Source organism: Argiope bruennichi, chromosome 1, assembly GCF_947563725.1.
Source record: "Argiope bruennichi chromosome 1, qqArgBrue1.1, whole genome shotgun sequence".
Taxonomy (NCBI): Eukaryota; Metazoa; Arthropoda; class Arachnida; order Araneae; family Araneidae; genus Argiope; species Argiope bruennichi.
Genome location: NC_079151.1, coordinates 66,265,173 through 66,292,045, shown reverse-complemented (window position 1 = coordinate 66,292,045; position 26,873 = coordinate 66,265,173). Strand labels below are relative to the sequence as shown.

The following is a 26,873-nucleotide window of genomic DNA, read 5'->3' as shown; positions in this document are numbered from 1 at the left end:
AACACTGGCTGTTTTATTCATGCACCAGGATAAAAAAGAAGACCTGTACATCAACGTGCAAAAATGAAAAACGAGAGAAAAAACGAGGAAGAACGGGCCAATACATTTTGCATTTCGAAATTTATATTATTTCGAATAGCAATTACTTAATAAAATTGTCAAAATATTAACATTTTATAAATAACAAGATTCACTTAATGTTGAACAATGAATTGAATTGCTAAGCTTACACTCTATTTTAAAGCCGTTTGAATAATCTTCGGAGTTTAACGGAATATAGCAAGATTAACGGTCATTTAAAAATTTGTCTAACAACCTTTATTGTTATTAGCCAATCTCAAAAGTAAATTTATGTTCATTGAATTTATCTGGTACACGAGGATTCATTTGGAACGAATTGAGATAGTTTGAACCATGGTCAAATAATAAAATGACATCAAAGCCAGCACTTGAACATCCTACATCGACATGAGAACATTTTATCGATTTTTGGCAGGTTTAATAATCACCATGTCTGAATACGGTACACATAACTAGTGAAATCGTCCCTAGAATCAGCGATTTTCTGTTATTGAAGCATGGTCTTGCTCACCATGTCGTCAAAGCGTCGAGGTTAATAGAGAGAAATCAGTTTTATGCAAATGAACTACAAATGGTCAGACAAAAAAGAATATCAATTGGAAGTATTTTGATTGGTTAGAAGATGATCAACATATAAAAAAGACTATTCGTGGTCTCTTTCATCTTTCTATGTTATTTTTGCTGATGTGTATGCTGGGATGTTTCGGTTCTTGTAAAGCTGGCTGTTATTCGTAGTGATATGCTGTATACATGCGAATTTTCTTTAGGATTGATGGAGAAATTACCTTTATATTTAATGGTAAGTTTTTATTTTAATAACTTCAACATGGCTATTTAGTATATTTTACTCTGTAATCGTGAAGAAGCTTTACCTCCACAAATAATGGCTATCCTTTCTAAATGATTATAATAATTTGTTTTATGTTGCTCTATAATGTTGCATTCATTTTCAATAATCTATGTATCTAATGTATTTAATACAAATGTATAGAACACGTTTTCGTGTTTATGAATAGAAGAAAAAAACTATTAAGTAAAATTAATAAAATGTGCGTTGATTCGGCAAGACGTGTCTACCTCTTAGCGCCATAATGAAATGTGTAATGTTTCTCTAAAAGTAAAATGTTTCTCTAAAAGTAAAATGTTTCTCTAAAAGTAAAATGTTTCTCTAAAAGTAAAATGTTTCTCTAAAAGTAAAATGTTTCTCTAAAAGTAAAATGTTTCTCTAAAAGTAAAATGTTTCTCTAAAAGTAAAATGTTTCTCTAAAAGTAAAATGTTTCTCTAAAAGTAAAATGTTTCTCTAAAAGTAAAATGTTTCTCTAAAAGTAAAATGTTTCTCTAAAAGTAAAATGTTTCTCTAAAAGTAAAATGTTTCTCTAAAAGTAAAATGTTTCTCTAAAAGTAAAATGTTTCTCTAAAAGTAAAATGTTTCTCTAAAAGTAAAATGTTTCTCTAAAAGTAAAATGTTTCTCTAAAAGTAAAATGTTTCTCTAAAAGTAAAATGTTTCTCTAAAAGTAAAATGTTTCTCTAAAAGTAAAATGTTTCTCTAAAAGTAAAATGTTTCTCTAAAAGTAAAATGTTTCTCTAAAAGTAAAATGTTTCTCTAAAAGTAAAATGTTTCTCTAAAAGTAAAATGTTTCTCTAAAAGTAAAATGTTTCTCTAAAAGTAAAATGTTTCTCTAAAAGTAAAATGTTTCTCTAAAAGTAAAATGTTTCTCTAAAAGTAAAATGTTTCTCTAAAAGTAAAATGTTTCTCTAAAAGTAAAATGTTTCTCTAAAAGTAAAATGTTTCTCTAAAAGTAAAATGTTTCTCTAAAAGTAAAATGTTTCTCTAAAAGTAAAATGTTTCTCTAAAAGTAAAATGTTTCTCTAAAAGTAAAATGTTTCTCTAAAAGTAAAATGTTTCTCTAAAAGTAAAATGTTTCTCTAAAAGTAAAATGTTTCTCTAAAAGTAAAATGTTTCTCTAAAAGTAAAATGTTTCTCTAAAAGTAAAATGTTTCTCTAAAAGTAAAATGTTTCTCTAAAAGTAAAATGTTTCTCTAAAAGTAAAATGTTTCTCTAAAAGTAAAATGTTTCTCTAAAAGTAAAATGTTTCTCTAAAAGTAAAATGTTTCTCTAAAAGTAAAATGTTTCTCTAAAAGTAAAATGTTTCTCTAAAAGTAAAATGTTTCTCTAAAAGTAAAATGTTTCTCTAAAAGTAAAATGTTTCTCTAAAAGTAAAATGTTTCTCTAAAAGTAAAATGTTTCTCTAAAAGTAAAATGTTTCTCTAAAAGTAAAATGTTTCTCTAAAAGTAAAATGTTTCTCTAAAAGTAAAATGTTTCTCAAACAAACCAAGCAACAGAGCTTACAATATTAAAAATAGCTACGGGAATTCAGAGGCTGGTTCATGGTTTTGGGAATAGATTTCATCACGAGACTCCGGAATTAAAAAAAATTCTTAGTTTCAGTTTTAATTTTATGTAACCGATTGCCAATTGAGTAAATCGGACTCCGTGATATTTTAATGTACAGGGACTTTAAAATCCTTATCAGAATAAGCAATAAACTAGAATTGCTGGTTTTCATTCCAATTTTTGTATGATCTTAAAGACAAGCTTTCAATTGCTTACCTCCAAGATCGAGCAACGATAATAGACTAATAAATGCATAGATGGACATAAAATGATTTGCTTCTTGTGTTGCAGACTTTCTGTTGCTTGTCTTCCACCCAACTGTTTATTTCCTACATCTTTCTTTAAAAGTTGTAGGCATCATAAGAATCGGGGGCAATACAATGAATGATAATGCGGGTAACGATTATTAAGTCGCTACTCTGTATATTAAAAATATCTTGCTATATAACAGAAAAGACAAGAGCTTTTGTATTTAGGCCTATTTTTCACCCATGAAAATAATTAGATACAATTATATGCATTTAAGAACTCATTCTATAGCTTTAAGAATTTGATATTATCAACCATTTTCCAGACATGTCTTTGTTAACTGATGATATTAAAGAACTTCAGTGGTGTTTCTGACCGAAATGAGCAGTCAGAATATTGAAACTACTTTTGAGGGGGAAATTTTTAAATACTTTTAATCTCTTGCAGGAGCTTCGAATAAATCCTTGCAATCTTTTGCTCCGTAGCTTTAAAATGGGCACCTACCAGTTGCCATTATACTTCAAAATCTTGCCTATGCAGCCCATGAACTGGAAACGCCATTTTCCCAGCAGTGTTCTGCCAAAAGATGTTACTTGAACCTTCTATCGAGGTAAAAAATTGAACACATCTTTAATTTGTTATAATAGAATTTCATAGCTAAAGAAAGTGGATATTTCTGATGCATATTTTGAAATGAATTTCTTGAGCATTTGCGAAGTTAAAGCTGCTTACTAAGCTTTCTATCTTTTATGTTAAGCTTTTGTTTTTCTAAGCTGGATATTCTCCTAGAATGAACATAAGTCGGTAATGACCCTTCTCCGCCAAAAATAATTCCATTGGTAGGTCATACCGTTCTGCCAATCAAATAGGGCATTTCATAAAACTATTAGAGTAATCGATTAATTTACCTTGCATTGGGAAATCGAGTGGATTATTTGAACAAAACATTTTATCTGAAATGTCTGAATGGCCATAAAGATCTATACTCCAGTTAAAGGAACAAGTCATTTAATTCTTGAAGTGTTCATTAACCGATATTTCAGCATTTTCTCGAGGATAACTACTCCTTTTCTTTGCTATTCGTTACCAGCCGAGTAAATTCCCATCGACTATAAAACTACATGAAGTTTTAAATATGGCTGCAGGAAAAATAATGGCTTCTTAACTTAAAGTAAAGGCTACTCAGCGAAATCGCTTGTAATTTTTAGTAAGCTTTATAAGACAGAAATAATACCGAAATGACAACCGTAGTTTGTCCTCATTCAGGAATTCGCTTTATATCTTGGGTCGTATCTACTCATCTCGGTGTACGAGTTTTCCATTTCATAATTGGAAACGGTCTTTCTGTAATCAAATGCTGTTCATATTTTTTGAAATGGTATATATTAACTTGGATTTTAATCTTCAATATAAAGAAACTTTTAGTATACTAAATGTGAACTTATCAAGACTATTCGGTTTCTAAAGGACTTGTATAGAAATACATTCAGTTCTTGGAACGTCTCGTTGCTCATGAATCGGCATTGTAAGTTGCAAGTAACATACTTAACCCTTCTACTTTCAAGCTATGAGACTTGTCTGAAATATTTCGTATGGTAACATCGCAAACTGGGTGTTTAGACAACTTTTTAACTATTTGCATTTTGTTAATTTCTAGCATGTTTTTTAATTTGAATAAATCGATACTTTGGAGCAGTAATGGTAAAAACGGATGCAATTAACCAAAAATCATTAATGCCACCAATCTTTACTGCGATTAAGTTTTAAAAGAAATCCTTTCAATAGTTCCAATGAAAAGAAAAACAAAATCCGAGATTAGATACAATACCAATAACGGGTAAGGTGTAGGTACAATTAGCATAATGAATTTGCGAATGGATTGTTTTATCACTTATCTTGCTTCGGTTATAAATGGTATTTGAATTCCTTTGTTAGACATTTTGAAGCCTGAATCGGATTTTATAATGGTTATATTAATTTTTCTTGCTTTAAATAACTTGCAATATTTCATGTATTATGAAAATGTAGTCAGAATGACTGAGTTTGACTCTTCAACTTTGATTACATTAGTTTTCATATGCTATTTTTCAGGACTTGGTCAACCATTTCATGACCATGAACGGAGATCTAGACGCTGATTAAGATGCGCTTTAGTTGCTATAAAGTCGTGCATCTTGCCAATTCTTCATTGTTCTGAAATCTGCGAACCACCTGGATGGTAAAATTTTCAGTACTGGACTACTTTTATATGCTTGCACGACTTTGAAAACTCCGGCACAATAGCTTAAATTCATCTGTCCAACGTGAAATAACCAAATTAATTGAAGAATTTAATGATCTAAGTTTAATCGACAATTTTCCTGAAATTGTACACTTCGACCTGAAACTATAACTAAACTGATAATAAATGGTCTATTACTAATATGCAAGGGAACTTCAATGTTTTCGAATTCTTTATAAATTTTTAAAATTTTAAATTTAACAGTTATTTCGAATGGAACGGGAAAACACTCGCATCAGTGGTTAAGTTGAATATTCGATTCCAATCCAAAATATCGGCAATCGCAAATCAATTCGCGTCTTTAAAAATCGTGTGTTAAATTTGCAAAGGAATTTTTAAATATTTACGTGCTAAGCATACACTTCAAAGGTGATAATATCCAACATTCCGATCATAGGTGTACAGAATTCTTTGACATTTTCAGATGTCCCCAATTTCGGTCCTGTTATACTTAACCCATTAATTGCATAAGTTGTACTGATATATTAACGATAATATCTGGGTATGCCGAGTAACGATGGATAAAATTATAAAAAAACGCGGTCCCCCCAAAAATGCCGTCTTGCAAATTGACGTCAAGAATCCTGTTTCAGACTTCTCCATATCGATTTAATCTATAAAAGGAGATCTGTTATATTTGAATGTTTCTACATATTTTAAATCCACCCCCTTCCCCTCAAAACAAACTTAAGTTTTCTAGGTTTGATTAATCGACAATTTAAATGGGTAATTGCGATACTGACAAGGCAACTACCAATTTGACCTCGAAAGCTTTTATTCTCAATTTTAAAAGTAGCCTGTTCAATAAGCTTATAAATTCTTGTCTGTTATCTTAAACGGCTTATTCAAACCACACCAATAAAATGAAGTTCGTTGATAGAAACTTCTTAACATAAAGAGAACTTTCAGATAAGATTTTAAATTTAGTATCTTTGAGGCATGGTGATAATTCTCGGGAATTATTTCGGGTGCATCTCAAAACAAAGTAAAATGCATCGGTAAACAGCTTTAGAACTAAAATTTTTGAACATATTAAATTCTTGAAAATAGACCTTAAGTGCAAGGTTTAAACTACGATAATTTGTGTTCTTTGGTACAACTCTTAGTTATTGATATTATAGATGCCAATATTAAAAATAAAAATTGCACTTCACTGGTTCATTACGAGTGGTTGAAATAAGACTTGGGGGAGGGATGGGTAGAGTGGGGATAGAGGTTAGCACGTTAAGTAATATGCTGGTCCCTGTTTACTTTCCGTCTAGGCTGTTGGGACCGACGGGCTAAACGGAAAGTGTCGGTCCCCAGGGAATCGGTACTTAACGTGTTGCCACGAATGGGGTTAGTTGCAAAATGCCAGATTTAATTATTGGGATAGTAAAAAAATTAGAATACAGTGGGGATTATCACATTCGGGAAGCGTTAAGTGGGAGGGCAATTACCTTAAAAGAACACTAATATGGAAGGGATAAAGGTTTGAACCTGAAAAAGTGCAATTTTTATTTCAAACATTGGCAACGATAGATATAAAATCAGGAGCTTAGAGTAGATTTAAATTATAAATTATAGTAGACGTAAATATAAACGTTTAATTTTCTTAAATGCTCAATACAAGGAATTGTCCTGTCTTGAAGGGGTTTTGCATGAAATTTGTATATAGCAAAGATTAATATTAATCTTTAAATAAACTTGGGCAGGGCAATATTAAGAGTAGGGATGTTGACTGCCATCTCAGGCGATTAGTATTGCAGATACTCGTTTAAATATCGTTTCTTGGCTCGGATCAAAGTTGGATACATCTATTGGAAGCATAAAATTTATCGACAAAACCAACTGTTTAATGTGAATGGTCTATGAAATCTTCAAAAACTTTAAATAGCGCATTCCTCAAATTTAATCCGGAAGTAATCTTAATTGACAAATTCAAATTTTAATGTTGACGTCAATTACTTTAATGTTTTTTATTTTACTATTTTTAAAATTCTCGGTAGGGCTCTAATTTACATTGGAGGAAGGTATTGTAGAACTATTGGCAAGAAATTTAATATTTTGTCTACCTCAGAGTCCATGTAATTAAGTTTTAGATAAAATTTTAAAGATGGAATAGAAAAATTAAATATCATCCTTAGTTGTAAGGATACAATTCTTTCCATTTCCTGTTACTTTAATATTATCCTCTCGTATTCCAAGAAAGTTTAATAAAATCAAATATTTTGTTTAAAATTTGAATTGAGAGAAACCTCTATTTTTGGATTGGAGAACAATTCCACAAATGGATCATTCATATCATGAATGACTTTCCAAAAAATCGATCCATTCACAGATTGAAATTAATCTATTTTGAAATGCCTTTGCAAATTTTAAAATTCGTAAAGTGGTTCGTTTCATTTGAATTTAAAGTTTCAATTAAATCAGTTACATTTTTTACGAAATTTTGAAATTATTTTGTCAAAATTAAAGGGTATATTTTTGAAATGGTAATTGCAAAATGCATTCATTAAGAATCTTAAAACTTTTAGCATAAATATTCTTAAAATTTACATCGCGTGTTTATATATGCATGTCTTCATTTTTGAAGCCTCTTTAGGGAAATAGCTTAAGCTTAACTATATTCTTAAGAAGTTCAGCTTTCATTGAAGTTCCCTTACCACTTTAAGCACTTTAATTGAATTAAGCTTATTGTAAGTTTAAAAGTTATTTGAATTTGTATAATATTACCTTGAAACTGTTATAAATCTCAATTATATTTTGTATTAATGCTATTTATTAGGCTGTATTAAATTTAGTTCACGTCTCTCAAGGCTGGATGGTGTATACGTTAGGTAGGTTCATTGGAATATTCTTAAAGTTGTGACTATTCCTTCAATAAAATTAAAGGACAGTACTTGATTCTAGGTTAGTAAAGGCTTCAAATAGTAGTCCAAGTTTTTGAAACGGAATTTGAATACGAGTTTCTAAATCTTAAATACGAAAAATAGTTAGCACTTTAAGTCCCATTTTTTTTTATAAAACTTTTTGTCAAAGTAAATTGGGATATCTAAAAATAACGTCCTACTTATAAATACTGAAGTTTTAAAATTCATGCTTTTCGAGTTGAATACGATTTTTATTAAAGTCCGAAAAGGATGTCTGTAATATCAATTTTAAGAATTCGAATATGCTATATTTTAAGACAATCGACTCCTATGAGAAACTTCGGATACCTTTAGAAATTGATATATAAATCAATGCAAATCGCGAATATCAATACAAACTAAATATAAGCGAAATTGGGTTTAAGAATTGGTACTAGGAAGTTGGTCTAGTTTAAGTCCCTTACTTTTACAATAAAAATCCTTAGATTAGCCTCATCAGCTGTTCCATCACTGGTAACAACTCGTTTTAACCTAATAATGGATTTCAACTCTAAAAATTTTGTGCAGAATTGAATACAATAGGCATAGTATTTAAATGAAATTCTCCGAACTTCATTTATTCTTTATCGTTAACGGAATTTCATCTTGCATTAAAATTTCTAAATCCAGAACCATTTAAAACTGACAATTCAACTACCTACTATAATTGACTGCACAATGAACATCTCAAGTGTGTAGCTTAGTAAGGATTTAACGATTAAGAAACGAGCGATTCAGCAATGTAAAGAAAATTCTAAACCAATCCCGTTTTCCAATTAAATTGTGAAAGAGAAATCCGCTTTACTTTTGATCCGATACATAGTGTGCTGAAATACTTGTGCTGAAAGCGTCCTAAAGTTTAATTTCTGTCACATAATCTTAAACATCAAAATGTGAATCAATGAAATTCCTTAAGTTTAATCTTTCCTCTTTTGTTGAAGGCAGTCCATTGCTTAGCCGGCAAGTTAATGGACCGACTTCTGCTTTTGAAAAACAACCGAAACACTTTGATCTTGATGTCTGGCCAACATCGGATCAAATCGTTTCAAACAAAATGAATTATTGACATCGTCTGTTTCAGATGAGGGATATAATTCAACTAAAATACTTATTTTTCCTATTTTAAAATGTGAAATCGCGAAAATGTTAACTTAGCACGATTTGTTTATTTTGGCAAGCTGAATCTATGTTATTACATATTTAATCAATTTCCAATCGAACTAAAATCGGTGCATTAAAATAACATTCAGCCGCTACGTAGCAGTAATTTCCAGTACACATGTTAATTATCAGTGATGGAATTTGCATGATTAATATTTGTAAGATCGAATTCTGAAATTATTTAATACTTCTCTCGACCCCCCCCCCGTGGCATCGTATTGCATTAGTCCAAAAAATTTAGGTGTACCTTTTGGTCTGATAAAAACTAGCTTTCCATCTCCATCCATTATATTTCACTTATAAATTTAGTTTAAACCTTCATCCAACTATCAGGGCTTGATCACTGTAAACCGGCATAAACTGAGAGAATCTTTTCAATTCGCCCCTATTAATGAATATCGTTTAATGTAACAACCAGTAACGTCTTTTCCCGAGCGTAAAGTTCTTCATGCAAATCTTAACCTATTGCCATGTTGGAATTATATTTTGGAATTTTTGCACAATTGTTTAAACTATTTAGATTCTAGCTGGTAATGTAGTTATATGAAAGCATTACATTCGTCGGTTAAAACAACTAGATTTAGTTTTACATTTTCATCTGAATTAGTAAAAAAACACCGAAGAACAATGAACAGTTTATATCTGGCGCATCAAGAAACTGTGAAATTTCAATTTACATCAATTTTTATGAATGCAAAAAACCATCGATGGGAAAGTTCGAAAAAAGTTTTGGGAATTTTTATTTCTGTGTTCATTGCAAACTCGAACGCTAACAGAATGCATTAATTCATTATTGGCGAATTTAATACCATTTATCAAAATTCCCTGAATTTTAATCTTAATTTATTATAGTATTGGTTCATGATTTTAATAGTCCTCTAGAGATTTGCCGGTTGCAGAGCTTTAATTTTTGAAGATTGTCGGTAACTGTGCTAGCCAGTTAACCGACAGTCTCAAATTCCTAAAGGCATTTTTTGAACTCGATGCTTGATCGTCATCGAACTCAAAATGCCTTGGAATTTGAAATCCCACGTGAATAGATAGCTTTTTCTTCATTTTCGCTGTTAGTGGGAAAAATGTAATGAATAACTTTAGGAACTCTTCCAAGTTTGTTTAATTGACAAACGGTATTGATTACGAGCATCTAATCACATCTGGGGCAATGAAAGACTGTTCCGATAAACTCCAGTTTTGCTGCTCTTTTAAAACTAGATATCAATATTTATAAAGTATTAGGAAGAAATTGATATAATTAACTGAAAATTTATGGACATTATTCCTCCCCTCCCTTATAACTACTACATAACGTAGACATCGTACAAAACTTCGCTCTTTAACAGGAAAACTAGTTATCTTAAATAGTAGTACCGCTTTAGGTAGATTTCTAATGCTGGAAATCTAAAGGCGGGGATATTCTTCTATTCTCATTAATTTTCTTGCGACTCGAGTCTTAAAATTGAAAATGACATTGTAAATATATTGGATCGAAATCGAAGTAAAAATTTTCAATCGGTACTTCGCATCCTCTTGCGCTTATTTTTCCATCGGTACTTTTATTTCCTTGTGCTATTGCCATGTTTGAAAGTAGGTACGCACAATAAACTTCAGAAAGTGTTTAGTCAATTTTAGAGTTGCCTCCATATTTGAATTAAAATAAGCTATCTTATTGCCAAAGCAAGGATTTTCTTCGTCGCTGAATTTAAGTTTCCGGCTTGCATTCAACACTCCGAAATGATATTGAAAAGTTAACCGTAATCAAGTGAATGCGTCTCTAAAATCGAATAATTATTTTATGATGAATAAGGAAATTTAACGGTAAAAAAAGCAAAATGCAGGATCTCGGTAAATAGGCCAAGAAATCCATTTGCCATGAATCATTTAGATAATATAGCAAAGCTTACAGAAAGGGTCTGTCTCTGAATTTAATCAATTCGATAATCTTTCACAGATATAGAAAATCTGTCCCAGCAGTTTCGGAATTGATACTAAATAAGTGAAGATTTCTATTGGCAAAATACATCCTCCAGCTTTTAAATTTTAATCAATTAAATTCAACTTTTACTATTAAATTTAATGTAATAGTTTAAAGTATTTTAAAGCTTTGATAAAATTTTAAATGTATATTTCCGATGATTAAACTCAAGTGTACCAATTGATGTAAACATGATTCTAGTTTTTAAGTTATTTATGAATGACGATTTTAGTGAACTTCCTATTCTGATTGTACGAGTTTGTAACCTCTTAAAAACTAAGCACATCATCATTCGTTTATAGAATCTTTATAAAAAAAAACTTATCTTTTGTATTAAAATTTGTGAAGCCTATTTTTACAACGTATTGCAATTCTAATGAATTTATTCAATCACTGATTCGATTATATAAGAAATGTGGAAATTATGTCAGTTTATAAAAATGCAAGATTAAGTTTTTAAAAATTTTTTAAATTTGAGAACCTGAATTAGTATTAAAAATTCAATTTCCATTTCAGCCTTTTATTACTATCATTAATTGGTCGAGTTGAAAAGTAAGACCGACATTTGTCTATTCGAATAGTGAACTATAGTCGTGTAAAGATCTTTGCCAAAAAAATCTCGGTTGTAATTCTTGCCTAATGGTATTGTATTCAAATTGGCTGATTTGTAAAGTTTTCCCAATTAAGAGTAAAATTAAAGTGAAATCTTGTGCAAGTGTAGAGCCTGTTAATTCAATTCTAATCTGCATATGTTGCTTTTAATGCATTTTTATTTATATCGGTTTGTATATTATATGCATGTATCACTAATTGTGATTCAATTAAAAAAAGGCTTAAAACGATTTGCACTCGAAAAGTGGAGGGCGAGTACTCCACTCAATATTTATCACTTTTGTCTTTGATATAAGCTTTAAATTGTGACCTTTTTAAGAAACTGTTAAACTCGAATTTTGACAATTTCAAATGAAATCGTTTTCATTGAAAGTGTATCTTCAATTTTTATGATTTTGTTGTATACGTTATACATCTTAACTTGTGCGATGATGTTACTTATGTAATGCTCCTTTAAATATAGTTTCTCTTCTATCAATGAATCTGTTGTATAAGCAAAAAAGAGTACCTGCCATGCTTTTATATACTTTTGCATTCTAATTTATTTGCTTGAAAATATTTTAGAACTTAGGTTTTTATAGGAATCAACGATGTCTTATGCAATTCAAATTTATTCATTTTCATGTAATAGTGTGAACAAAGTTTTGATGCAAATTTTATAATTGCTTTCTTGTAATGTGGAAAATTTGTTTTTAATAAACTTAATTTTTTCTTAATTTGGAGTAGTTATTTATTCTAATCTTATTTTTCTGTACATTTAAGTCTTATCTTCTGACGCATTTTGTATTCTCGTTTAACCAGCAATTTAAGTATGTTTTCAAATATCTTGCAGTAGATTTTGATTTTTAACTAGAACTTGAATTTAAAACGTTTGTATTAAACAACTAAACTATTTTTCAGATGAATTTTAGCTGTTTACAAAGGATAATTGAAAGTGAAATGCAGCAATTATCCTTGAGCCAATTAACCTTTAGAATGAGGATTCTGAATACTTCGTTTTGATACTGTATCAGTTTGCTGAGAAGCCGTCTTCCTGTATATTAAGCTTTAGGTACAGTCTTAGACTTATCGTTTTCATTTCCCTCTTTTAAAAAAATATGCCAGGTATGCAAGTCTAGGAACATAACTATCAAACTTATTAGTCATCTAAAGGGTCACTAAATAATTGCTTTCAAAATCGATTCCGCTTTCTTAATTTAAAAATTGTCTTCATACTTTCAAACTTCTCAGTTTTCAGACAATTCCAAACCGTATAGTCCAACTTTTCTCGTTTGGTGTTTATATTATGAAATTTTATTCCCTTTCTCATGTGTTACGAAGAAGCAAACTTTAATATTTACAGATGAAATTTTTTGGGTCCTTAGATTCAAAGGAATTGTAAAGTTTTTGCGATAAGTTAAATTGAAACTTTAATTAAAATGATAATATAATACTCATAGTATGTAAAAATTAATTCCTAGTAATTTGAAGAAATTTGTGCACTTAAATTTTATACAAAATGGTTCCTTCATTGCTGTAAAATATTGCGTCTAAAATAACAATTATTTTAATATACAACCTTCTGAATCTCTGGATATATTAAGTCGAGAACGTATTAATATTTGAAATTTGGCGATAAACTTTCCATTTGATTTTGAAAACGCTACAAAACTTGAGCCAACAGTTCATTCAGAAATATCATTTATATAAAAGTAGTTAAGAGGCAAGATTATTTATAAATGAAAGTTATTTGCTATTGCTATGTACTCCTGAAGTGCATCTTGTCTGATATTTCAAGGCGTATTCACAAATTTTGATTTACAATTGAACATTAACTACAATCCGCGAACGATCGCAAATATTTTATTAAAAGAAAGCTGTTGGCTTTGAGTACTACTTTATCATTTTTAGAGGAATAAGTTATCAAATCTTCCAGATTTTGTCAAAATTCGCGGCCTTCAGTATTTTCGATCCGGATTCTATTTTAAAAAATGAGTTGCAGCTCCTATAATGTTGTAAATGGCTGTTACGCGATGAGACATGGATTCAGCATTACTACAAACGTTTCGAAGTTGCTCAACGTTGCTAAACATTTCTCGTTAATAGGGGTCCTAATACTGAGTTATTTTTAGTGCATTGTAAAATTTACAAATATCTTCTCGGATTTCAGTGAATGCTTTCTGAAACCTGTTTGAATATGTAAATTGAAAAATGGTGTCAACGTATTCCACTTCTAACTCGAATGATAAAAATTACGAAGGTATAAAACTAATTGTGCGGATGATTTGGAAACTTTTATTCAATAAGAACACTACTCTGTCGCTAAATGTTCTAATTGTTATCAAAAGAGAACGTCTTAATCCATTATCGAGCCTTTGATATGTACTGTAAAGTTCTAACTCGATATGCTAACCCTATGATTTTATAAAAATTCTTAATGTTCTAAGATGTTGAATGCAGTAATGTAGAAAGAGGAGGGGAACTCTCCCTCAGGGGCAGATTTTTAATCTTTTAAAGAGAAATAAGTGCTGTGCAATCCATTTGCTGGTTGTTTGTATGGATAACGTATATAAATGAAAGTTCATCACACTGCTGATCCGTTGCTGATATTTGGAATCTGACTGATTAGTGTGAATGTTAATGTTTCTCCTCCAAGAAGCAAGCATTGTCACTCGTTTCGTCTACCGATTAATAATGGGTAAAAGTTCAATTATTTTGTCACCCATTGCTGCTTAGCTTTTGAAATTTCCCCGATTATTTTAATACTAAACAAATTTCAATTCATGAATCATTAAATAAATAAATGAATGATTCATGAATTGTGAATTCAATCGGTTGGTGTTGGTACAGAAAATAATATCTATATGAAATAAAGATAAATATTGGACGCATTCTCTTAATTTTCAAAAATTTATGAAGGGCATTCCTACATTTTCAAAAAAAAATTGAAAGGCTTTTTGTAAGTATTTAAATATGTTCATTCAATTGTATTCCTTACTTAGTAAGAAGATGCCGAAATTTAATTTTAATCAACATTATTTCTAATAATTACCTACATCTCATTGCTCAATTCCTATCAAATTACCGAATTTCCCATACTTCCTAACTGATCAGTTTTTATAATTCTTAACATGTGCAACATTTTTAAAAATCTATTTTGTAGAGTCATTTTATTCATCATGGATACCTATTTCTATTTGATAAATATTTCGCCGCCAAAGTGATGTACCATTTTTCTGCTTTCTAATAAATTCCTCTACTTACTAGAAACGATTTATTACAAATTTTTTTTCCTGAGTTAAAAAATCGAAAGGAATTTATTAGTCTAGGGTGGTTTTGGTTTTATCGTAAGAAATTGGAAATGCTCGAAGATAGTGATGCTGGAAAAGGCTTAAGACAATAGATTTTTTAACCATATTCCAACCACTGGGAACGATTCCTCTGTTAGTATTTTGGCATTTTCATTCCCTAGATATTGGCATTTTCCTATCGATACTGAACAGAAGTGGAAAAAATATGCTTTTTTACTGTTTGATATAGGAACGGTGGATTTTTAGGAAACAAATCATTTGTAAAAATATATAAAAGGAAACGGATTTTGAGGATAGTTATTTAGTACTAGTTTTTCTTGGAGACATGGTAATTCGCTGAGGTTATTTAATTTCAATTATATATCTTAAACATAACTTTTATCGATAGTCACTCTTAGATCTAATGCAATTTATCGCTAGTTCTTTGAAAAAAAAAAACAAAAAAAAACTTTCAACTTTGGTTGGTTATATTGTTCAATCTTATACAAAATCAACCTTAAGTCATTGATAATTATAATTTCTAAAAAAAAAAAAGCAATATAATAAGGTTTTTGTTTAAGATTAAATTGTAATACTTATTAAAACCATATCATTTTAATTGACTATTTTATTATGTACATAACTGAATTAAGGAGTTCTATTGCGCATAAATTCACCTAATGGAGTCTAGGATCATGGCATTCATGACATTAAAAATGTAATTTGGCATCATCTAATTCTCCTTATCGTTCATGGTACTGTAAATTTACTTTATCTGCGTGGTTTGCGTGGGGGGTAAGAAAATATATTTTCTCTTAGTTTTCAACAATGGGAGAAAGTCATGCGATAAGATATTTCAGAAGGTTGACTGTGAGTTGCACTCTACAGTTCTAAACCTATATCTGTCTGTCTGTCTGTCTAGTGAAAACTGTAAAGAAAATGAAAAAGCATAATTAAACAAATTGAAGCTACTTTCTTGTTACTCGAAAATGAATTAAATTCTTTTTTCTTTCCTTGAATTAATATTCGACAGAACTCCTTTTTTTTGTTTTCGTCAAATTATCATAAAATTGCTATACAGATGAATTTTGTCTATCTATCAGTAAAATGGAGTAAAATTTCCTTGCTTCTACTATTTTAGTTGATATTATTTACTTCTTTATTATTTCTATTATTATTTACTTCTTTATTTTCTTGTTACTAATATTTTAAATATATTAGCTCTGGAAGACGATTTTGTTGACAGATAAACTTGCACAATGCAGGTAATTCATATTTTTATAAGAATTAAAGGATTTGAGCGTTGAAAAAAAAGATATTTCCCAAAAACAGCATTATTTCTGAAAGAAAAACCCACAGAGATAATTAATCGAATGATATTTTGTTTCTGTCGTGCCTCTATTTTTACGAAATTTACTTTACATGTAGTTTAATTTGCATACTACGTGATATTTTGAATAAGTGTCATTTGTCATTTTATCAAGTATAATTACTGCAGTCTTTTTAAAAAACTGATTGCATATTTCTATGGAAGCAAATATCATAAAATTTATTCATTGGGCTTCTTTCTGTTATTTACATAAAATTAACTAAAGACCACGGAAACTTTTATAAAGAATAAAATGTAGCATTCAAGATACATTTTATACCGCGTAACTTTGAATTAATCGTTAAAATTGATCAAATGCTTTCAAAAGTTAAGAAAAATTTGGTGTAGAGAGAAAAAAACCCGTTAGTTTTTAAGATTAATACTTTTTGCAAAATATAATATTTTATACTCATCATAAAAATATAAAAGTAACTTAAGAAAAATTCTTCTTTTGTTAGGAAAATTCAATAGCATTTCTTAAAGCAAGAAAAATATGTGGATTTAAAAACAGAAATTTTTAAAAGGAAAAGTTTCAAGTTATGTGATTGATTTGTTGATGCAAGTTCATTTTCAACTTCCAAGGATTAAAATGTTTAATTTTTGTACCAAGAAAAAAAATATTCTTTTCTTAATAAGAAATGTGCTTTTAATGAAAGCATTTTTCAGAGAATCGAATGCACATGCGATTACTGAAAATAAAACTTTGTTGACCGGCAGTTAATAAAAATTCATTTTCGATTATATTTCGTATGAAGTAAAAATAAGTGTTCTGTGTCATTTTGATGAAGACGTGATTCATATTAGGTGCATTTCAATGAAATATCTTCAAATTGGGAACTGAAAAGTATTCGCATGACATTGTCTTTTCGAGCTAGGAAGGGAAGATAAATTGTTAGTTACTTGCCAAAAATAAATCTGGATCTATTTTTGGAGCTGTGTGTCAAGATGATTAATAGAGGTAATAATTTAACAGCTTTTATAGAAGTCCTCCCATTATTTGAAATATATCATACGCTGAAATTTTAGAAGCTAAAAATTTAATATGATAGCAGTTTTGCAAATCTTTTGACTTGAAATATCGGAGGGAAACGTTTTATGTTCAATAAAACTTAAAAAAATTTAATTCAGTAAAATCGAAAAAAGCATGTATATAATTAATTACGAATATTTTTATTGAGAATACAATTTGTACAATAAATATTTATATCAATTATTAATTGTAAATGAAAAGTAAATTATTGTAAATTTACATAGCATAAATATGAGAATATGTAAAAATATTTCCAATTACATTTAAGTACGGCAGGGATTTTTTTAAAAAAAATCTACAATCCCCGAGATTTAATTTTTAACTTTTGAAATTATGTTTGCAAAGAAAATACTTCTTAATTTGATAATATAAATGCATTTAGCACTTATATAATTTTTTATTGAAGATTATGTAATAAAAAAAACAATATATTTCTAATATTGTATTTGTTATATAACTGGAAAAATATGAAATAAGAGTTTTGATTTCTTACTAATTATTTATCTTATTTTACAGTGTAGCTTCAAAGTACTTTATTCATACATTTGTGCAAACTTTTTATGCGTTCTTCAATATAGGACGAATCAATAAAAACTGTTACGAGGAAAATGAGTTGTAGAAGGTAAGAACAATTAATTTTTTTTAAAAATGAAAAGTATTGAAAAAAAGTTAGTCTAAATGTCAGCTACAATGAAATAAGATATCTTTTTGCATTATTTTTTAAGAAAGGAAAAATATTTTTATATGATTTTTTTGTAAGAAAGTTTGATTTACTAGATTAACTGAAGGCTATTAAGGTCCGATAGAAAGAATAGACAATTTTCAATCGTGACTTATTTTGACTTATTTTTTGACATAGAGAGATATAAGATGTGAAATATTCATTAAAATATTGAAGCCATATTACTTTACCATTGCAATATTTTCTACATCTTATAAATTAAAGCATTTAGTATAAAGAAGCACTTTAATATATTAATGGGATGTACAATAAACAACGTACAAATAGAAAGGCATCAACAGAATAAAATTATCAACTTTTAGTGACACTTAAAAATGGAGCACAAAGGCAGATACCGACGTGATTAATTTCATTATGATCTGCACTTGTAATTTGAAAGAATTTAATTTTATGTACTTCAGAAATATTCGATCATGCAAATTCTGAGAATCAAAACATAGGTTTATTCTCAAGTATGTATGAAATTAACAAAGGTCTCAGAATTCGAGTGCTTAGTAAATTTATGAAAGAGAGTGTGTTAAATATTCTTGAAAAATGGAAACATGCTTGCATGTATTGGAAATGAAAGACATTTAATAAGTTCTGACGGAACTGACAAATTGAGCATATTTAGTAATTAGAGATTACACTTGAAATATTTGTTTTCAAAAAAAATTTGCCGTCAGACTTTAATTTTATTGGCTGGAAAGACAATTAACTACTTCAATTCTGCTAATGATGCCATATTTATTTATAATTGCATTTTCAAATGAATAGTTTGAGCGATCCTTAATAGTTTGAGTGGTTCTGGGTTTTCCTTTTGCAAGAATCGTCAATGTAAAATTGAAAAACTGAAAAGCGACTTTATATTGGAACCAGTTATTAAATACTTACCACTTATATTTAAAACGATTTGAATGTAGTTTAGATTGCGAACGAAAGATCTTAAATTACTTATCTGAGAAAAAAATAAGTTATAAATTTAAAAGAAACTGATATGTCACTCTATTAATTATTTTCGATTCTAATACCATTTGATTAATCTATTGTCAAATTAAAGAGCGCAATTTTGTTTTGGATAATCGTATGTTTTAACAGGAATCATGGATACTCTCATCTTCTTTATTTTTAAAGAATGTTGTATTTCAGTGATATTATTATACAATTTTCATTAATATTTTTCTCATAATTAATTTTATCAAATAAAGATACACAGTGATTTGTAAAAGTTATTACAGACTGCACTTTGAAAAATTATCAAAAGTTATTTTTATTCACTTGTGATTGTATAGGGCCTAATAAGAGAAAAGCTCTGATCCATGTAAAAATAAGGCAGATGCTAAAGTACATGGACTATTTGGTTATACACTTTGCCTTTTTATGAATATATGTAAAGGAAAATTCTAATACACATATAGAAGGACAACAATTACACAGTTTGTCTTTTTTTAAACAAGGATCAGATGGCCAGTCATACTATGAGAGCAATTGTGAAGAGAGATCACGACCAGAAGAAAAAAATAATACAAATTTGAGACACTTCTCGATTTAGTCTAATCTGATGAATGTGATTATTTTATTACATCATAAATAATAAACCACAGTAATTGGGAATTAACCACATGAGATTGATGAATATAGTCGGTAGACTAACATTACAACTTTGGCGATTAATCACTGGTTGGTTACAATGCATTATTCATAAGTGTTCAAAAAGAGTGAGATAATGTGATGATTGGCCCAATTTTGATGGGTTCATTTCATCACTTTAAGCAAGCGTTAAGTTGGTTGGGAGACTTTCTTGGAGACAAGAGAAATGGTATAATTGTATGAATAGTTAGATTTAATTTGCATTTTTTTGGTGTGTAGTATTTGTAATTTTAATAACATTTTAATTTGGAATTATTTTATTTTCCTTATTTCTAACGTATTCATGATTTTTTTTTGGAAGATTAGAGAAACACAAACAATATACAGGGTGGTTAAAGTTCTACTTTGAAATTGTCATAAAAAGAAAACTACTTTACCAAATGTTATCAAGCTTGGTGATAGTTTGAAGGAGGCCATGGGAATTTCTTTTCCGCCCCTCCTCACCCAAAAAGTTCAAAAACTCACCATCAGGGGAAAAATGGCGCTACAAATAATATTGTTAAACAAAATAGGAGGAAATGAAGATATTGTTTTAAAAATGTGTTTAATTATTTCTGAAACGTGTTGCAAAGCATGTTCAATGAGGCGACCACCGTTCTCTGAAAGCAAATTAGTTCGCATTATTGCATTTTCAACAGTAGCTCTTATCATACCAGGAGTAATGTTACTCAAATATTGATATATCGTATATTTCAGTTCTATCAAATTGTTTAGATTATCTCCATAAACAGTACTTTTGAGATTGAACATGCTTTGTAACATGTTTTAGAAACGATTAAACACATTTTAAACCGCAGCCTTCATGACCTATTTTGCTTAACAATATTGATACAGCGCCATTTCACCCCTGGTGGTGAGTTTGGAACTTCTTTTGGCGGAAAAGAAATCTCCATGGCCTCCTCTAAATTATCACCAGGTTTGATAACATTTAGCCCAGTAGTTTTCTTTTTATGACCATTTTAATGTGGAACTTTAATTATAACCACCCTGTACTTTAAAAGTCCTATATTTTTGATATTAAAATAAAAATTAAGATAAGGATAAACATGTGATTATACAATTTGAGAAAACCTGGCGCCTAATATGGGATAGAAAATAGAGCAAGTAACGGTGGTTAATGTAATTGTGGAAACTTGTTCTCTGCAAATTAAAGATTACTTAAAAATTATGCTTTACTATATTTTGCAAAAATTAAGGAACTCTCCAAAAAAGTCGTTGGTACTTATACAAAATAGTACAATCTTTGCAAAACTACTACATTTTTGTACATTAATCTTATGCCTCTTAATTAATTAATATGATCTCTCTGAAAACCCAGACTTTTCAATTATTGTCTTGTCTGACTTCAGAATGTCATTAAAAATTGTCCTTCTATCAAAATTGGATGCTTTTAACATTTTTAATTGACATAATTGCTTGAATGTTTAAAAATATATTTTCATCATATTTAAAAATTGTTTAAAATATTTATACGTTCACAATATTTAAATGTAACATTATTAACAAACTATGAATATTATGATTGTGACTCCAGAAACAATTTTAATTATTCTTAGTTTAAATTAAAAAATCTTTTACTTTATTCAATGAAGAAAGCTTGAATGAAAATGTTTAATTAGTTAGCATAATTTTTTATTATTTACTCAAAAATAATAAAAAAACTTACATTAAATTATTGGTAAAGTTGCTTAATTTAGACAACGTTGATCCCTATTCACGTCTTTGTGTTACAATTCTGACTTGTTACAACATGCATCGTGCAATTGCGCAGATTGTATTGCACAGATATAAATGAATGTATTACATAATTTACGGTTACATAAATGCATATATTACACAATTGTTTTTTGTTTCTATATCTGTAGTGTGAAGTTTGATTACTAATGATTTTTCCATTCCATGACATTTTTAGATTTACAATGAAGAGTCATATTTAAAAATTACATTCAGATGCCCATTTTTATTTTGATTCTTGAGTTTAATACAAAAATGAAAAGATTAATAATATTTTCTTCATTTAAAATTTAAAAAAAAAATTAAAAAAATTATACTTTGTCAAATTACAGATGGGTTTTCTATATATAGTAAATACTAACGTGAAAAAGAAATAATCTCAACTTATTGCCATTCTGTAAGATGCAAAAGAAAAAAAAATCGGATGAAAATGTTAGTAAAATCTATCCTTGTGAATAATTGGATACATTATTTGCAAAATAAGAAAAATTTGAAAAATAGTCTTACTTAGGAGGAAGATGGAATTTAACTAAAAAATATCTTAAATCTAACAGACTACTTCATAATTAACACTTATTAAGCATTATATCTTATGATTAGGCTATTTTTTATGAGCTGAAAAGTGTATTAATAAAAAAAAATTAACTAATTACCAATTTTGTATGCCTAATGCTTCTTATTAAGTGACCTGAAACTAATTTAATTTACAATCTTACAATTCTTTGTTCACCTCAGGAGGCAGCCGAGAAATTAAAATATAATTAATTCGCTATTTTATCAGGAAATCATAAAATGTATCTATATTTGTGAATTTATAATTCTAAATGCATATATAATAACAAAATGTAAAAAAATGTTTTGAATCAAATTTTTTTTTAATCCCGAGATACTGAAGATAGCAATTCTATTAAGATAACTTGTTCCACAGACGGTGGCGTTGAATATGCATCAACTAAAATAAAGGAAGGGAACGAAATGATTTTATGAATATTCCATGTGTTAAGGGCGTTACTGACGAACAGAACAATTTTCTAAGTAATTTAAGAATTCTCAGATGGGAACTGTTATTTTTTCCGCTAGAAATAAAATCTGCAATCAGAAGCAAATGCCAAAAGAAAATGTTAAAGGATGTTTTAATGCATTCTGAGTTTATTTTGGAGTTTTAGTTATTGTTTTCTTTCCTTCTTTTTTTAAGCAAATCAGAAGTTTGAAAATAGAATGAATTGTAGAAAGAACTGAATGTTACAATTTCGAAAGCATTCGTGGATTCTTTATTTAAAGTTTGCATGTTTTTATGCTTTAAAAGCTTTACACTGTTTAAACATTTGAACTATTTTACATGTAGGAATCGAATTTCTTCTCATTTTTGTGTTTTCTTATACGAAGTGATCAAAGAGAAAGTTTTATAAACGTCAAAAAAAAAAAAAAAAAAAAAAATCGAACTCGATATTTTGGCGAATCTCCACCTTTCAGATTTTCCTAACTCTTTTGACACTATGTTTGTCTGGTTGTGTTAAGTTAAAAACACTTTGAACTAGACGGATAAAATTTGGTATATGGTTTTTTCCCCACCGAATTTGTAGATATCTATCAAAATTTGGACGAAATCCATTCTGAATAACTCTATACGATCAGCTGCTGTAGTATAAGTAAACGTGACAACTACACAAATTTAAGAGCTAGTTAGATAAAATTTTGTGCGTAGCTTTATCAATTAAAAAAAGCAACTTGAACGAGAATCTATTACAGTAATGGCCCTATTATAGTTATAGCTCTATATTGATCTATACGTTCTCATACGTGCAAGATCAAATAATTCAAACACGGAATTACCTAAATAGATGAAATTTGATTTTAAATCTTGTGACCGCAATTGTACATGAAATTTCGGTTTCAAATGGCGGAAAAGGCTAACCACGTACCAGGGATTAATCGCCAAAAATTGTTGAAAATCACGTGATAGATTCAATAAAAATGTCAGATTTATGCCTAAGATTTATATTTCGTAACTTTTGCTCATTATTGCAAAGTAAGGCATTCGCGGAAGTCAACAATTTTATGTAGGAGGTAATGAGGGAGGGGAGGGAGGGGGAGAGAATGAGTGTAAGAGAAAGATTTGGGATGATCATTAAAGCTGACTTTGGAGAAATTGATGGATGAAGTGCTAAACTTGAATCTTAAAGACTGTTCATTATTACTAATTAAAAACTGATTTCTAAAAGTAGTTGAAGTGCATGTTTTAAGAAGAATTTCTGTGTTAAACAAAAAAAAAAAAAAAAAGAGAAGAAAGACGAACTCAGTAACTTTTAAAATGTGATGTTTTATTTGCTTTCATATTTAATAAGAGATAATTTTATCGGGATTTTTTTTATGTATTATGGTGCTGAATATTTGAACATTTATCTGTACGTTCGTGATGGGAATCAATACATTTATTATTATATTCTTTAATTATTATATAATTAATATATTTAAACATTTTTTGAAAGTAAATATGAATTTATTGAATAAATTTATTTAAGTATGAATACATCGTGATACCATTGGTAGTGAATGTAAGATAAATTGTATTTCAAGATTTCATAATATTTATACTGATAAATTATAAATTAAAAAAAGTATTAAAGTAAAGCCTAATTGAAATAAATGATTTTACTTTTTTGTACATTAATAAAAGAATTTTTGAAGAGGTGTTTGTTTTATTAATTTTATTCGATTTCATAATGAATCGAAATACTTGAAATTCATTAATTATTTTTGTTTTTAATGTTTTTTAAGAAATATTTTTTTTAAATATTGCTTTTATAAAATTTTTTTTAGAGCGTTCGTTGCCATAAAGCTCTTAATGAAAGATTGAATTTTGAAGCATGCTTTGACAGCATCTATGTAAAAGTAAATAAGAAAAATACTTAGTCAAGTATATGATATAAAAAAAATATTTTTCTATCTTAACTGAATATCTAATTTATTCGACGACTTTACATTCCTATGCTCGTGATGATTCCATGAAGGACTGATTATATATTCACTATCGCTTTCGGCTTTAAATGTGTCATAATAAAGAAAGTGATACAATTATACATTGTATTGTGACTGTACAAATTGTATTGTATATGAAATGAAAGAAGGTATAATTACTTTATCATGCTAGTCTGGAAAGAATTCTTTAAAATATAAATTGTTCAGAGTATCTACACGTTTATTATTCTAAGATTATTTATAAGCTAAGAATTTTTTTTTCAAAAATCGTATGTTAAAAAAAAAACCCGCGTCCTTATGTTATCAAGTGGTTAAGAAAATAAATGTTATTTCAAAAGAATATTAAGGTAAAAACATTCATCAAGAAGATATTTGCTAAGTATTGTATCCTGCAGTTTTTTATGATGAAAACTATTATATTTTTATACTCTTTTGTTTCATGTTTGTCAAAAAATGTTTATTAATTTTTTTTCTCATTTTTTTATGTACTAGAATTTTGAAATATTGCACATTTGTTTCTGTTCAGTAACGGAACAATATTTTAATATTATCAGAACCTACTTATCAACTAATAATTTAATTAAACAGTTTTTGACTAATTTCGCGTGGAGTCACCCTATAGAGAATTCGAAAAATTAATTTTAGAATCTTATAATATTTATAAAAATTAAATATATACTTAAGAAACAAAAGAAGTAATAAATAAAAAAAATAAAATTCTTTCTGCTGCATTATTAAGGTAGCCGACTACGTTCGAAGCAATATTTTTGAAAAATTTGATTTTTTAAAAACTATTTATGGTTTTTAGATGTATTGTCAATTATAAACACAAAAAAATTATACAATTAAACAAAAAAATTATATATACAAAAAATTATTTGGAAATATATTTTGAGAAATAGGAAAATTTGTAGTAAATTTTAATGAAATTTAACCTAAACGGCTAACACTCTACACAAAATTGTAATGCAGCTATCCTATTTTTCTTTGTACACAAGTTATAGAATATAATGATGAATGAAATGAACCAAAATCTAAGAAACATTTTGAGATGCAAAGAAATTATGGGTAAAAATGTACGTATATATACATTTTTTCCATAAATTTACAACTTAATTTTTCTAAAAACACCTATAAATAAAAAAAGTATTTCAACAATAATAAAACTTTTGGTTCATTTCATTGCCCATTGTATTTAAAACACACGCTGAAATTTTTATGTAAATACCTCTATTAGTTTTTGAGATATCATGTTAACGGTGGAAATTTTTTTATAAAAATTAAAGTTTAAGAAAATTGAAGTTAAAGAAATATTTTAGCTAAAAAATTGTTTAAAATTATCCTGGATGATAGATCAGACCTTCCTTTTCCTAGAAAATACTATTTTGGAAAGAGGAAAGCCTGAACTACAAGAAATAATAATAAAAGAAGAATTCGCCAATGTGGTCGAAAACCAGTGTTTTTAACGTAGTCGAACCCCTTAAAAGTGTGCTTTTGAAAGCTGATTTTATTAAATTTACACATATAATATAAATGAACTTAAAAAGGGAATGATGAAGAAAAAGTTTCATTGCGGGATTACACTGTCTTCATGGTTAGGTAAAAATTCAGGCAATCAGTCCAGAATATTCTTTGTTGTTCTATCATGAATGTTTCAGTAAAAATATACCTATTTCCTGAATGAAGTTATTTCTTTATCTGAGCTGGTTACTTATTGCAATCGATTTCTTATTTACTTACAACGAAGAATTTTATACAGCTTGGAAAATAAGATATTACATGAATAACCGAATCATAGGAATTGGAACTTTAACGTTTGCGATGGTTCTATTTATGTTCTGCATTTATTAGGATGAACAAAATATAAAATAATAACAAATCTAATAACATTCGCAGCAATAAATGGAGGTAGTAATGCTCAACTCACATGAGACATCTATAAAAGCAGAGCCTTATGACGGAAATATCTTCAGAGCGAAAATGACAGTCCTGAAGTGAATGGCGCTGGATCTCGTTAAAGTTGATAATCTGCCAAACATTCTCTGTTGTGGATGTTTAGAGATATACATTCTGTCTGATCATCTGACACTGGCACGGAATTTAACAGTTATACTAGAATAACGTCGCTTAATTTGACAAGTGAAGTCCTAAAATGGTAACAAAGAGGAGAAGCAACAATGAGGCGAAAATAGTAGCATTTTAAATTTGTTATGTATTTTTAAGTATGTCAAATAGATAAATATCAGAGAATAGAGTGTTGAGTTGAATAAGTACTGGAGAGGTAAAAAAAAATTAATTGTTAAGAAAGAGTATTTAATAAAATTGTTTAATACCAAGATAAAATTTGTAAATCTCTAATAATAATGTAAATGAATATATATGCGTGTGTTGGAGCAATACAGGCCAGAATATTTGACCCACAGCTTCGAAATTTGGCACATATATACATTAGAGGGTGGAAATGTGAAAACTTTTT

At 28.6% G+C, this 26,873-nt stretch overlaps 1 long non-coding RNA gene across 1 annotated transcript; it reads left to right on the top strand.

Moving 5' to 3' along the window:
• The first annotated feature begins 745 nt into the window (after positions 1–745).
• LOC129967355 (uncharacterized) lies at positions 746–5,443 on the top strand. The gene is made up of 3 exons (XR_008784364.1): positions 746–880; positions 3,176–3,338; positions 4,820–5,443. It is a non-coding gene; the product is annotated as an uncharacterized LOC129967355 (long non-coding RNA).
• Positions 5,444–26,873: the final 21,430 nt, after the last annotated feature.